This window comes from Schistocerca nitens, chromosome 4 (assembly GCF_023898315.1).
Source record: "Schistocerca nitens isolate TAMUIC-IGC-003100 chromosome 4, iqSchNite1.1, whole genome shotgun sequence".
NCBI classification, from domain to species: domain Eukaryota; kingdom Metazoa; phylum Arthropoda; class Insecta; order Orthoptera; family Acrididae; genus Schistocerca; species Schistocerca nitens.
Window position 1 is genome coordinate 467,360,558 of NC_064617.1, and position 13,283 is coordinate 467,373,840.

A 13,283-nucleotide genomic window follows, 5' to 3' on the forward strand; every position below is an offset into this window, starting at 1 on the left:
CATCAATTAGAGACCACCGTAGGCTTGACTAGTTAGAGGATTGTCATATCGTGGGGAAGAAGCAATTGTTTCAAATCGAGATTGATTGTTACAAGCATATACACACAAAAAAAAAACACTGTTGACGATGCATAGCTGTACTAAATACTCAGAAATTGATTCTGGATTAATTGTTTCTAATATGTTGCTAATGGCGAAATTCCACAAATGCTGGCCTAACGGTTACTTAGAAATTCATGCCATGGCTACTTCACGACGAAGGGACCCTAGACCGTCCCGCCCTTCTCAGAATTGCTGTCACTCCAGTAACCACAGCCTCTGAACCTAAAAGATTAGCTTCTCTGGCTGGAAGAATTCATTACTGCCACCCTGGTTAGGCTGGCAACGGGGTGATCTGCTTGTGCATACTGAGATCCGGCAACCTCGTTAACAAATGTTGAGAGAGGTGTTTGACGGACCAGTTGGTGGGACGGAGACGGTGGTGCTTTGATATCAAAGTAATATGCAAATTAATTAAATTGATCACCTAATTACACCCACAACCATTCCCACCCTTCCCCAACACTCCCAGATGACGACGTATGTTTTCGTCGGCTTACAAGTGGATCCCAGCACCCTCCCCACCCCTCCCACTCTCCCCCTCCCATGTGGGAATTTCTAATTTTGGTGGGAGTTTCGAATTTTCGCAGTAATTTCTCTGTCCCAGAGCTGTGCTGACATCCCAACCCACCCACTGGAATTGGCGAGAAATTAAAAATGGCGGTGCCCTTCCTGGGACACAAACCCTGGTCCTTCTGGATGGAAAGTCCAAGTGCACGCTCCAATAAATGTAAACAACCCAGATGCAAGAGAGGAAGGTTAGGTTAGGTTAGGGTACTGTATATATTTTCGTTGGGCAACTGAAGTAAGGATCGGTCCTAATTACGTAATTAGTCATAAAGATCAAGCCTAATTAGACGGCTATATGCAAAGTGTTGCACAAGGAATGTCTAAAATCGCAATACAGCTCAAAAATTGACGATGCCATACAACTGGTGTGATCCTCGTGGGAAAAAATTTCACAATATGACTCAAAGCTAATGGCAGACGTACCCAAATCTACCTTCACCTACAACTGGCAGGAGAAAGGCCGCGGTGTAAAGTATTATTTTTGCTTTTTTTAAATTTTATTTTTTATTTTCTTTGGCAGGTAATATATTCAGCTGACTATATGCTAGTGTTGGACAAAGAGGTGTTTAATAAGTTTATTACCTGTAAGCATACAGCTGAGGACTCGATCTATCACTGTTTCACGTCAAAGTTCGCTAGCCTGCCTGCTCGACAATCACCCTGCAGCCCAGGTAATCGAGGTCACTACAGAACTAATGGAAAAAGCATCACTCTTCTAATTACAGATCGGATTTGTCATGGAAAAGAAAAGAACTATCGCTCATAACAAACGGGTCATAATGCAACACATGTACTCTCGATTGGGAAAAAGTGATTGAAATAACACAACTACCGCAAAAACCGACTCCAGAAGATTGTAGAGGGCCAGCAGTTTTAGCTGTGTCCTCCTCGATGGGCGCCCTCCCTCCCTTCAGCCCCTCATCTCCCCTCTCCCCTCAGTGTAGGTAGGCATAGAGGCCTGTTCTATTATGCCGCCGGTGGTCCGCAACGAAATCCTTCTAGTGGTGTCGATATATATTCTTTAGCCTGCAGAAGTCACAGACAAAAGATAAGAAAAGGACGCTTCATGCAATCTGTTAAACACATCTCTCGGAATGACTCGAACCCTTCCCCCCTCCCCCATCCATGGAACAACAACAACTTCGAAAACAGGTAGCCCTTCACGTAAATCGACCACAGACCGCTCTGTACCTGGGAGCTCAGTCTTCCTCTGCCGTGCCTGGACCCCACACTGTCAGACCACAACCTGGTCGGGGCTCATTTGTCTATCATGACGTCCCTTCCACAGAACCCACACGCCCCCCCCCCCCCCCCCACACACACACAGACCACACCCACAGACCCCCCCCCCCACACACACACACACTGTCCCACAGACTGCCCCATGCAAGTGACCTTCGTTCAGCGATGGAGAACACGTTTATTTAATGTCAACGCATTTCTCATAATCAAGCTTCTTTTAGAAATGGGAATATAATCGCCACGATAATAAATGTTATCTTTCCACAAAAAGAAGTGCAATCCATTTTCTTTTAGTTTTATGAACAAAATCGGTATAGTTTTGGTAGTGGATTGCAGGATACAATATGCATCTCAGTATTTCGCGATATCCAGCGAAGTGTTCCACCACCGATTACAAATGAGGCCTATACCTGTCCACCATTCATAAAGTTGGGGAATAAAATCTCCCACTATTTTGCTGCAACAACTACTGATCCCTGCAAAATGTCCTCGTTATTTCGTAAACATCATCAAAATAAAGAAAAAGTGAGAATTTAAACTCCCAAGAAAATACATCTATATTAAACAATTTCTTTTATCATTATGGACAAATTACACAACCTGTGAGCGTCTGTTGCATTCAAATGAGTGTCTGTAAATGAACTGCGATGCATGTGTGTATTACAAACATTTCAGACACATGAAATAACTTTAGAGTATACAATCTTCCATGCCATTGGCTCACATGTCAGAACGAACACAATCATTTTCCGTTCAACAATAGCAAGCTATAATTCAAGAGGACATTGCTGTTTTGTACTCTATGGCAAGTCCAATTTAATCAGTGTCAAGCTATATCATACCAGTATTTACTAAACAAATCGTGAATGCTTGTCTTGTAATAGAACCTCCTATAAAATTTTACAGCATCTTTCCCTTTTGTTATATCGATAAAAGAACAAAATCGTCTGTGTGTTGACATCGAGCATATTACATATACTGCCCCATTGGAGCATGTGGCGAGTGTTTGAAATCGCTTTCGCAAGTCTGTGTAAAGTTTAGTCGACTGTACTGGAAGAAGACCATATCCAACAGCCTATCAAACACAAGAGAGAGATCCCGTATTGTTCCTTCATAAGCAGTTTAATACATTGTATTTTCAGTTGTAACACATCCGCACATTGTACGACTACAGTTTTTTACACTGCTTGTTCTAGCATGACTTCGCGGTCTGTGTCAGGTACTAAACCGACATTAACTCGTTTCAATCCATTAGCTCTGACAGAAAGCTGACTACTGCCTGGCGGAAACTATACAGCCCCCACAACACACAGGGTGCTAGAAATGAAACGCAGATGATTGTTTCCCATTAACAAAAATGTGAAAGACATCACAACATGTGGGAAATGGAAGAGTTTGCGGAATTGTAGAGGGTTTCCAACAGCTATTCAAAGGTGATGACATGTACAGTTAACCTCATCTTCCACAGCGACACGGTAGCAGATGCCTAGGTGTCCCGTTTCGATGAGCATTGTTTCCTCAATGCGCAGTCATGAACGCGATAACTGTTAAAGTGTTGACCCATCAAAACACGCGATAGTGAACAGAAATGAAAAGAGACACTGTTATCTTACTGATGAAAAAAGAATTTAATAAAACCGTAAAAAACATGTGGAAGGAATCGCAGCACTTGGAAACAGGATGAGTCTCCAGTATCAAGGAACGCTTTCAAACAAGTATCCTAAGGTAATAATCTCTACGTCTAATCCCATGCTCCACAATGACAAGTAGCAGATATCCAGTGTTCCACCAAGACTCCCTCCATCTCAGCCAGCTGTGTCAGTCAATCATTACTTGCTAATCTACAACGTCCAGTGGACGGACAGAATGTAAAAGATATGGGGCGATGTATGGTAATACACATCACAGTTGGTAGTATGGTAAATTTTAGCAATTTTACCAGTTGGTCGGTAATTTCAACGCCAGTCAATGAAACAGCAGAATGCTTTCCGATTTCTGCATCATCAGTAAATCACCCTACCACTACTTTGTAAGCACAATGTACTATATTGCAAATGCAGCTAGATGACTGTGCGGTACATCATTTCGTCCGCATACGCCAAAGTATACCAGAAAGCGTCCTATACCGATGCAATTAGGTTATCTACCGATTTCCAGTGCATCAGTCATAGTGTAGAATTCATGATTAGGACGGGTCATCTTTCCCTCTGTGGTTGGGAGTCACAGAGAATTCTCGCATTCATAGGGTAAAGTCGGAGATTGACAGATCCATCCAACATTGTCCATGACCACTCTCCCTGCAGCAAAAATCTTACCCATGGCGCCCATGCAAATGCACAAGATCTCTCCAGATGCATGCGTGTTGAGGAGGGTAGTGCCTCTCATCGGTGTATAGTAGACGTGAGAGTGTTGCAGTGATATAACAGTTGGTTAAGAGGAAACATGTGGTTTATACGTGGTGGAGCTCCAGATGAATTGAGTTTGAAACATTTCACATATATCAACTGTGATATAAATTCTGAATCATTATTCCACAGTCTGCAGTCAGTACCAGGAAGGTAGTGGCATGAGAGAAATTATCCTTGAGCATAAACACACAATCATAAGGTTACACTGTTCTGTACCTAAGAAATGCTTTATGTTAATGCTATACGGATGGAGTTTGAAACTTGTCGTGTAAATAAACCATAACATCTATTCAGAAGCATTATTCCACTGTCTGGAGTCAGTAGCAGGAAGGTACCAGCATGAGAGAAATGATTGTAGAGCATAAACACAAACTTCGATGGTTACGCTGCTGTACAAGTAAAAATGCTATATTATTAATGGCATATGGTTTGCGAAGTATTAGTCGTGCAGAATGCCACTCTCTTAATACTCTAATGCAGTATGTATTTGTCCAACATTAGCCATAGAACCAACCCGGAAGTTTCCTTCCCCAAACAGTGCATATCCTGCAATTAAAGGTAAAAATGTACCGATTTTGCTCGTAAGACTAAAAGAAAATGGATAGCGCCGGTTTTAGTGGAAAAAGGACTTTTATTATCATCAAGGACACTGTGAGCTCATGCAATACCCTGAAGGCTGCTCCAGCCACAGCTGAGGAAGACTGTGCTTCCAGATACAGCGGGGTCTGCGGTCATATTACGCAGAGGGCATTCTGTTTTCCTAGCTGTTGTTATTCATTGGGGGGACTCCAGTCTTTTCGAGAAATAGGTTTAAGATAGTGCATGAAGCGTCTTGTTCTTACCTTTTGTCTATCTGTGACTGATTTCTGCAGGCTGGAGACTGTATATGGACGCCACCAGAAGGATCTATCTCTTTGTGGACCATCAGCGGCAAGATAGAAGAGACCTCTACGCGTACCTACGGTGAGGGGAGGGAGGGACGGATTAGGGGTTGAAGGGGGGGGGGCTTAAGGCTACCTCCATATTGGTAGTTCGTGAGTACCCATCGGGGAGGATACAGCTGCAACTGCTGACCATCTACAATCTTCTGGGATCGTTTTTGTAGTAGTTGTGTTATTTCAATAACTTTTTTCCCAATCAAAAGTACACGTGTTGCATTATGACCTGTTGAATTTGAGTGCTGGTTCTTTTCTCTTCATGACGATTTCGATGTGTGATTAGAACAGTATCACATTTTGCATCAGTTGTGGTTAGATGTATAGGCTTCGACTACCTGGGCTGCAGGGTGACTTTCGAGCACGTGCCTGTAGTAAAATCCAACGTCTAACAGCGATAGATAGAGTCCTCAACTGTATTCTTACAGGTAATATACTTATTAAACTCCTCTCTATCCAACACCAGCATCTCGTCAGTTCAATATATTTCCCAACAAGAAAAAAAAGTAAAGATAGTACCTTATACACCAGCCTTTTCCTACCACTTTGTATGTTGTAGCCTGCTATTTGCTTTGAGTGGTATTGTGAAATTTTTTCCCAGCAGGATAACACCAGTTGCATGGCATCGTCATTTTTAGCTATATTGCTACTTTAGGCAGTCATTGTGTAACGCTTTGCATGTAGTTGTGTAATTAGGCCTGATATTTATGAGTAACTATGTAATTAGGACCGATCCATACTACAGTTTTCCTACCAGATTAAATGAACTACACTAACCTAACCTTGCTCTCCTGCATCTGAGTTGTTTCCATTTGTTGGGGGTGCACAGGGGCTTACTGCAACCATATGAATACAGCCCAGAGCATAACTGACCTATCGCCCCCTGAATAGTAACTTGGTAATGGGCATAATCAACAGCTTCCTGAAGCAAGCGCTCCACTCTCATCGCTTCCGTCAGCTCCCTACAACTAAGGCAAACGTTCATTGGACGGTGATAAACGACACTACTGTTCGAACATCCAATACCGATGTTGACGGGGCAATTTCAGTCGATTAGCTCTGTATCGAGGTGGCATCAAAGCACAAGAATCGGTCGTCGGCCTCTGAATCCTTTTCATTACATTAGTCTCCTTACATTCCTGTTAACACAGGGTTCCTGAAATCCTGCGGCTATCTGTCTCAACAGTACACTGTCGATGGCCCTGTTTGGCACAGGGGGTGACGACGTGACGTCGTGTGGCTATTTGCACTTGTGGAAATATTGTCTCTGCGATGGTGAATATCCACCCTGTATAGTGCTGGCCTCGCAAACCAAAACCACCGACCCCCTTTTCGGTGACCAAGATTTCGGCTTGTGGGCAATGCCCAGGCCCGAGTGCCAAAGTGCTCACCATCGCTTCACATTTCCCCCACCGCGATGCCGTGCTGTCTGAGTATGAGGATGGGGAAACGGGGAAAACAGCAAACGCTCCACATGTAAATGGCAGTACAGTCGCACTGCATTAGACTTGGTTTTGTGTTTCACATTTATCAAGAACACATATCACAAATAAAATGAGTTTACAGTATTAATTAATTATTTTTGTTGCCCTGATGACATAATATAATATTTATCTTGTACAAACTGTTGGCATAGGGACAGACGAAAAGCATCTTGCAGAATTTCGCACCCAAGTTGCCATGTTATTGTGATTTATTTAGTTTTGTAATCAAAGAAAAGATCTTTCACACAAATGTATCGATTGAAATATTGCAGCAAATTTACAGCGTCATAATGGACACCTGGGAAATCTACCTCAGAAATGCAATGTAGACGCCCTGAAAAGTTGTAACGCAAAAGAAAATTTTAATTAAAACTGGAATTACCTTGCAGGTCATTGAGTTACATCCAGAGGGACACTTCCAACTGAAACGTCAAACAGTCTCGTAAACAGCTGGTAAACAAATGTAAGGTTGAGAATGTTGCCAAGACGTTTATAAAATTGTTTTAATTCTTTCAAAGCCACAGTGAAATATTTGAACTTCGCGCTTTCTTTAATGCCTCTGAGATTAGGGAATTGGATTGTCTTTATTATAGTTCCCTTCTAAATGTATCTCCATCAATACAAAAAATGTTAGGTTGCAGTGTTCTACTGTGGGCAGTGCGCGGTAAAGCCTACTTAACATGTGAAGTTTGCAATTTATTATAGATGTTCTAGTTTTGTTTCCTGCACACTGTTCTCCTTCAAAAACTCAACAATAGTGAGATTTAAATCGAAAAATAGTTCCAGGCTTGCCTCTTGACTTAAACGAAGTACTTTGCAGTTATGTATAATATCTCCATACTCTATTTCCATTGAAAACTGTTCCAATTGAAAATGGAATAATGGGTGGTACTTCAGAAATTTTATTTTTCTTAGCATCGATTTCTTCTTGTTCTTCGTGATTGCAAATTTAGCAGAAAGTGCTTCATGATTTACAGAACAATAAATCGCGCATGTCGATCGTTGTAAGTTTTTGCTCTTTCATTATCACCCAAAAGTTTCAATTCTTTCTGCATGGTACAAAAATATTGTTTCAAAGCAAATAAGCAGTACCCGTCGCTTATGCGAATTGAGAATTCTCATCCTTCTCCTCTGTCATTCCCATTCATTTTAAAGGAATGTGACGATAGATTGCTAGCTGCCCCTTTTTGCGCAAACAGCCACTGTAAATGGGAAAGTTCTTAATACCAGGAAAACACAGCGAAGGTAAACAGCGCTGATACCACGATTATGCCGAGCTCAAAGAGTTATGCCGACCACGAAAAACCACGCCGCAATGCTAAATGAAATGTGGCACTGTTCCGTGTACTTCTGAAAAGGACCGACCAACTCCGAGTGACAGGACGGGCCTTGGCTCGATCGCGGCCCACACACGCTGCACTCGTGAAGTTCGACTCACAGTAGCCGGCAATGCTCCACAGTATTTACCCTCTACAACTCCCCCTAGCATCATTCTGCGGAGAAGCTTCTCGTTCTTCACCTTATTACTCCACCTAATTTTCAAGGTTATTCCGTAACATAACAACTAAGATGCTTCGATTTTCTTCTGTTCCGTTTCTCCCACAGTCCATGTTTCTCTACAATACATTTCTGTGCTTCTAACGTACATTCTTAGAAACTTCTTCCTAAAATGGAGGTCTGTGTTTGATACCAGTAGAGTTCTCTTGACGAGGAAAGCCCTTTTTGCAAGTGCTAGACTGCCTTTTAGTCCTTCTTGCTCCATCCGTCGTGAGTTATTTAGCTGCCCAGATAACAGAATTCCTTGACTTCATCGTCTTCGTGATCATCAGTCCTGATGCTAAGATTCTCACTGAATTCCTTTCCGCTTCTGCTCATTACTTACGACTTTCTTCGATTTACTCTCAATCCATATTCTGTATTCATTAGACTGTTCATTCCAGTCAAAACATTATATAGCAATGTCATCAGGGAATCTTCTCACTGATATCCCTTCACCTTGAATTTGAATTCCATTATTGAACCTTCTTTTATTTCCGTCATTGTTTCCTCTGAGCACTATGGGACTTAACTTCTGAGGTCATCAGTCCCTTAGAACTTAGAACTACTGAAACCTAACTAACCTAAGGCCATCATACACATCCATGCCCGAGGCAGGATTCGAACCTGCGACTGTAGCGGTCGTGCGGTTCCAGACTTTAGCGCTTAGAACCGCTCGGCCACTCGGGCTGGCTATAGCCTCAACAGCAGGAGCAAAAGACCACATCCCTGCCTTGACCCTTTTTAATCCGAGTACATGGTCCGTGCTCATCCAGTCTTATTGTTCTCGCTTTGTTCTTGTACATATTATATGTTACATGTCCTTCTTATGGCTTATCCCTCTTTTTCTCATAACATCAAACGACTTCTATTATTTTACATTATCGAACGCTTTTTCCAAATCGACAAATCTTATGAACGTGTCTTGATTTTTCTTTAGTCTTGCTCCACATTATCAGCTACAACGTGCGAATTGCATCTTAGGTGGCTGTTCCTTTCCTAAAGCCAAAATGATGATGCTCATTACTAAACTATTCACTATCGCAATAACTATAGCATCTCTCTACATTCCTTAATATTTCCGTGTCCCACAACATTGTGCCTGATTCTTCCCGGCTCGTCTCTTGAACTACAGCCTGCAATTCATCAATACTACGTTGTGTTCTGAGTCTATATCTGCTCCTAGGTATGTCTTACAATTCAATAACTGACTTCAGAATGTAACGTAATTGAAATCTTCCCGTATCTCCCGGCCTTTTCCATGTACATCCCATCTTTTGTTTCTTGAACAGAGTATCCGCTATTACTATGTGAAATTTGTTTCAGAACTCAGTTAGTTTTTCTATTTTCTCACTCCCAGTACCAAGCCTATATTCTTGTCTAACCTTCTTCTGATCCTTCCGCTACATCAGCTGCATTACAAGCACCTGACTGTTAGATTTCAATCTCCCTTAATGTACTGAGTTACCCGTTCAACATCCTCAAACACTTCTTCTGTCCCTTAGACATCTTCAGGTTGTGATGCCGGCATGTATACCTGAACTATCGTCGTATAACGTATAGCTTCTTCAGTAGCATGACGCATAGATCGCTCCCCTGCCCATGCTTCTCTGCACGCACCGCTAACCGAGCTGGGTGGCGCAGTGGTTAGACACTGGACTCGCATTCGGGAGGACGACGGTTCAATCCCGCGTCCGGCCATCCTGATTTAGGTTTTCCGTGATTTCCCTAAATCACTCCAGGCAAATGCCGGGATGGTTCCTCTGAAAGGGCACGGCCGACTTCCTTCCCAATCCTTCCCTAATCTGATGAGACCGATGACCACGCTGTCTGGTCTCCTTCCCCAAACCAACCAACCACGCACCGCTCGGCTGCATCGATGTGTGTGTCTCCATGTCGCACAGGGGCAATTGGGAACCTGTTGCTCATCACGAGCTGTGCTTACCCGAACAAGCACAACAATAGTTTTCTTAAATGGCTCAAATGGTTCTGAGCACTATGGGACATAACAGCTATGGTAATCAGTCCCCTAGACCTTAGAACTACTTAAACCTAACTAACCTAAGGACAGCACACAACACCCAGCCATCAGGAGGCAGAGAAAATCCCTGACCCCGCTGGGAATCGAACCCGGGAACCCGAGCGTGGGAAGCGAGAACGCTACCGCACGATCACGAGATGCGGGCAATAGTTTTCTTACTCACCATAAAACATCATAACAATTGATATGTGAGACCAGCCACGGGTAACAGTGATTTCATTCACAATCTCTAATACGTTGTGACTCATGCGTCTTCATCGATTATCATACCACATTAAATGTCGAATAACTCGCGACGTGCTGTCATATTCATTATCCACATACTCTGATGTCATTTATACTCTTCAGTCATACCCCACATTTAGCTACACATATAGAATATCTTCAAATGGGAGACCCGTCCCACGGCTTTGGCGACTCAGTTTATACATCACTATAAAATTCTGTAACACAACAGCTGGTCTAACGCCACTACTATGACGATATTTGTCAAGACGATAACTATGAATGTTGTAACATAGAACCTTATGACACGGAAACCCATTTTATGATTAATATGCAAGGCTTTAGTTTGCATTAACGATGCTACAAGAAGATCGGTGAAACTACTACTGAAAACTTTCTTTGAAGCTTGCTTACGTTGGAGATATCTTTCCACCTCTTGTACTTTGTGGTCGTTATTTTCACGGAAGTGAGAAAAACTGGTTTAAGAGAACGGGAAAGCCATAGATGGGAACAGTAAGAGGTAACAAGTGTCATTTGTGTGCGATATCAAGTACGCAACGTCGCTGCAAATACGGCGTAGTAATAGCATTACAGCAGGATATTCAAGCGGCATTAAGCTGCTTACCGAGCGGCAGGGCGTCTAGGTTCCCCTACAGATGCCACTAAAGCCTCTCAGGAGACATAAATACGACTCTCGTGTCTCAGGAGTCAGGCAGAAAGCTTCTGCAAGTATATTTTCCCAGTATTTGGGTTCATTCCATTTCGGGAACAAACGTCGAGAAGTAATGCAACTTACAAATGAGAGTGCAGTATTTTGTATCCGTGCAGGTGAAGCAAATAGATCTGTAAAAATTTGAGACACATTTCTCATAACTAAAGATGGGAAGAAAATGGAATACAAATATACGTCCTGAAACGTTCAGCCTGAGATATTTTAAGAAGATTATTCTGTGTGCTGATATTCACAAATATGAAAACATGAGAAATGCTCATGTGATTCAGGCAGATATCCTTCAGATCATTAAACAGGAAAAGTGTAAAAGGAATCCGTATAGTGAAACATATTTAAAACACCCTCGTTTAGCTGAGAAAATTGTACTCGTAGGGTGTGGTGTAGGTAAATGTCAGCAAAACAAAGAATTTAGTTTCAATAGGTTTAATGGAAAATGAATTAAATATAGATTAGAGCAATGTACGTTTTATTTAACACAAAACGGTACAGATAAATAATGGATTAACAGCAAAAATTTATAAGTTTTATGTTTAGGATTGTAGATAACAACAACGCAGTGAAATGAAGAGGAAATAAAAGATTTAAAATCGACAGAACTGATAATTATACTCTTATTAACATTGCAAAATGTAAGCTCCCAATCCATCTGAAATCAAAGGTTATATTCAGACTGGATAACTGTAACGTGCTATCACAAAGTTTTCGTTTGGAGCTGCAGTATATGTGCGTAGACGTAGCACGACTCCGATGCGGCTATATGAGCAGCGACATTTAGCCAAGGAATCAGTGGGGCATTAGTGCCTTTCCGACGTGCGTGCGGGAAATGCAGAAATGTGAACTATAAGTCTTTATTAAGGGGACCTTCACGTGAAATGACTGAAATTTTGGAAAACATTTTTGTCACCATCTGAAAGACTTATTTATCTCGTTTCAAAACATGTACTTTTATATACTTTTCAGTTGTTGATTTGGTCTTAACCGCTCGTTGAACAAATGTCTGCAAACCAGCCACGCTCATGTGACAGGCAAGGAATATCACCATAAACATTTCTTGCCTGCCACAGACATGCAGCCGGCCGCGGTGGTCTAGCGGTTATAGGCGCTCAGTCCGGAACCGCGCGACTGATACGGTCGCAGGTTCGAATCCTGCCTCGGGCATGGATGTGTGTGATGTCCTTAGGTTAGTTAGGTTTAAGTAGCTCTAAGTTCTAGGGGACTGATGACCACAGATGTTAGGTCCCATAGTGCTCAGTGCCATTTTTGAACAGACATGCAAACAATAAAGCCAATATACAGGGAACCTGCAGATACAGAATTACTTAGCAAATGTCTACATGGCCGTACACAAAACCCTAATGAGAGTTTCAACAGCTGCGTGTGGCAACGAGTACCAAAAACAGTATTTGTTGGATGTACAGTACTCAAAATGGGTGTGATGGATGCTGTCATCTGTTTCAATGATGGTGTGATCAGCAGGACAAAAGTAATGGACCAATTGGGCATCCAGCCAGGAAATAATATGACAGCTGCTCTGACTGCCATATATCAAGAAGCAGCTGGCCAGCAAGACTCTGCTGCTGGAATGTTCTGAAAGAGACAGACACTACATTTTCAGAATATTTGGTACATATAACTTCACAATGGTTCTATCCATGTTCACCAAATTTCTCTCAAGTGAAGAATGGGATAGTATCTTTGTATTATGCCTAATACATCGCAGAAATGATCTATGTCATTATGTATATAATTTTAGCGGTATTTTTTAGACAACATTGTAATGTGGTATAATAGTGGTATTTCTGATTCCTCAGAACAGCAACCTGCTACAGTCTGAATTCTATTAGACTGATGATGGACCAGAAAATTGTACCAGAATGAGAACGTGTATTATAAAAACATCTATTAGGCAAAATACTGCAATTCTTAAACTATAACATATATTTCAATAAATTTCCTTTTACAACTTGAGTTAATATCATTCATTGTTGGTAAAAAACCACGACCTCCTCC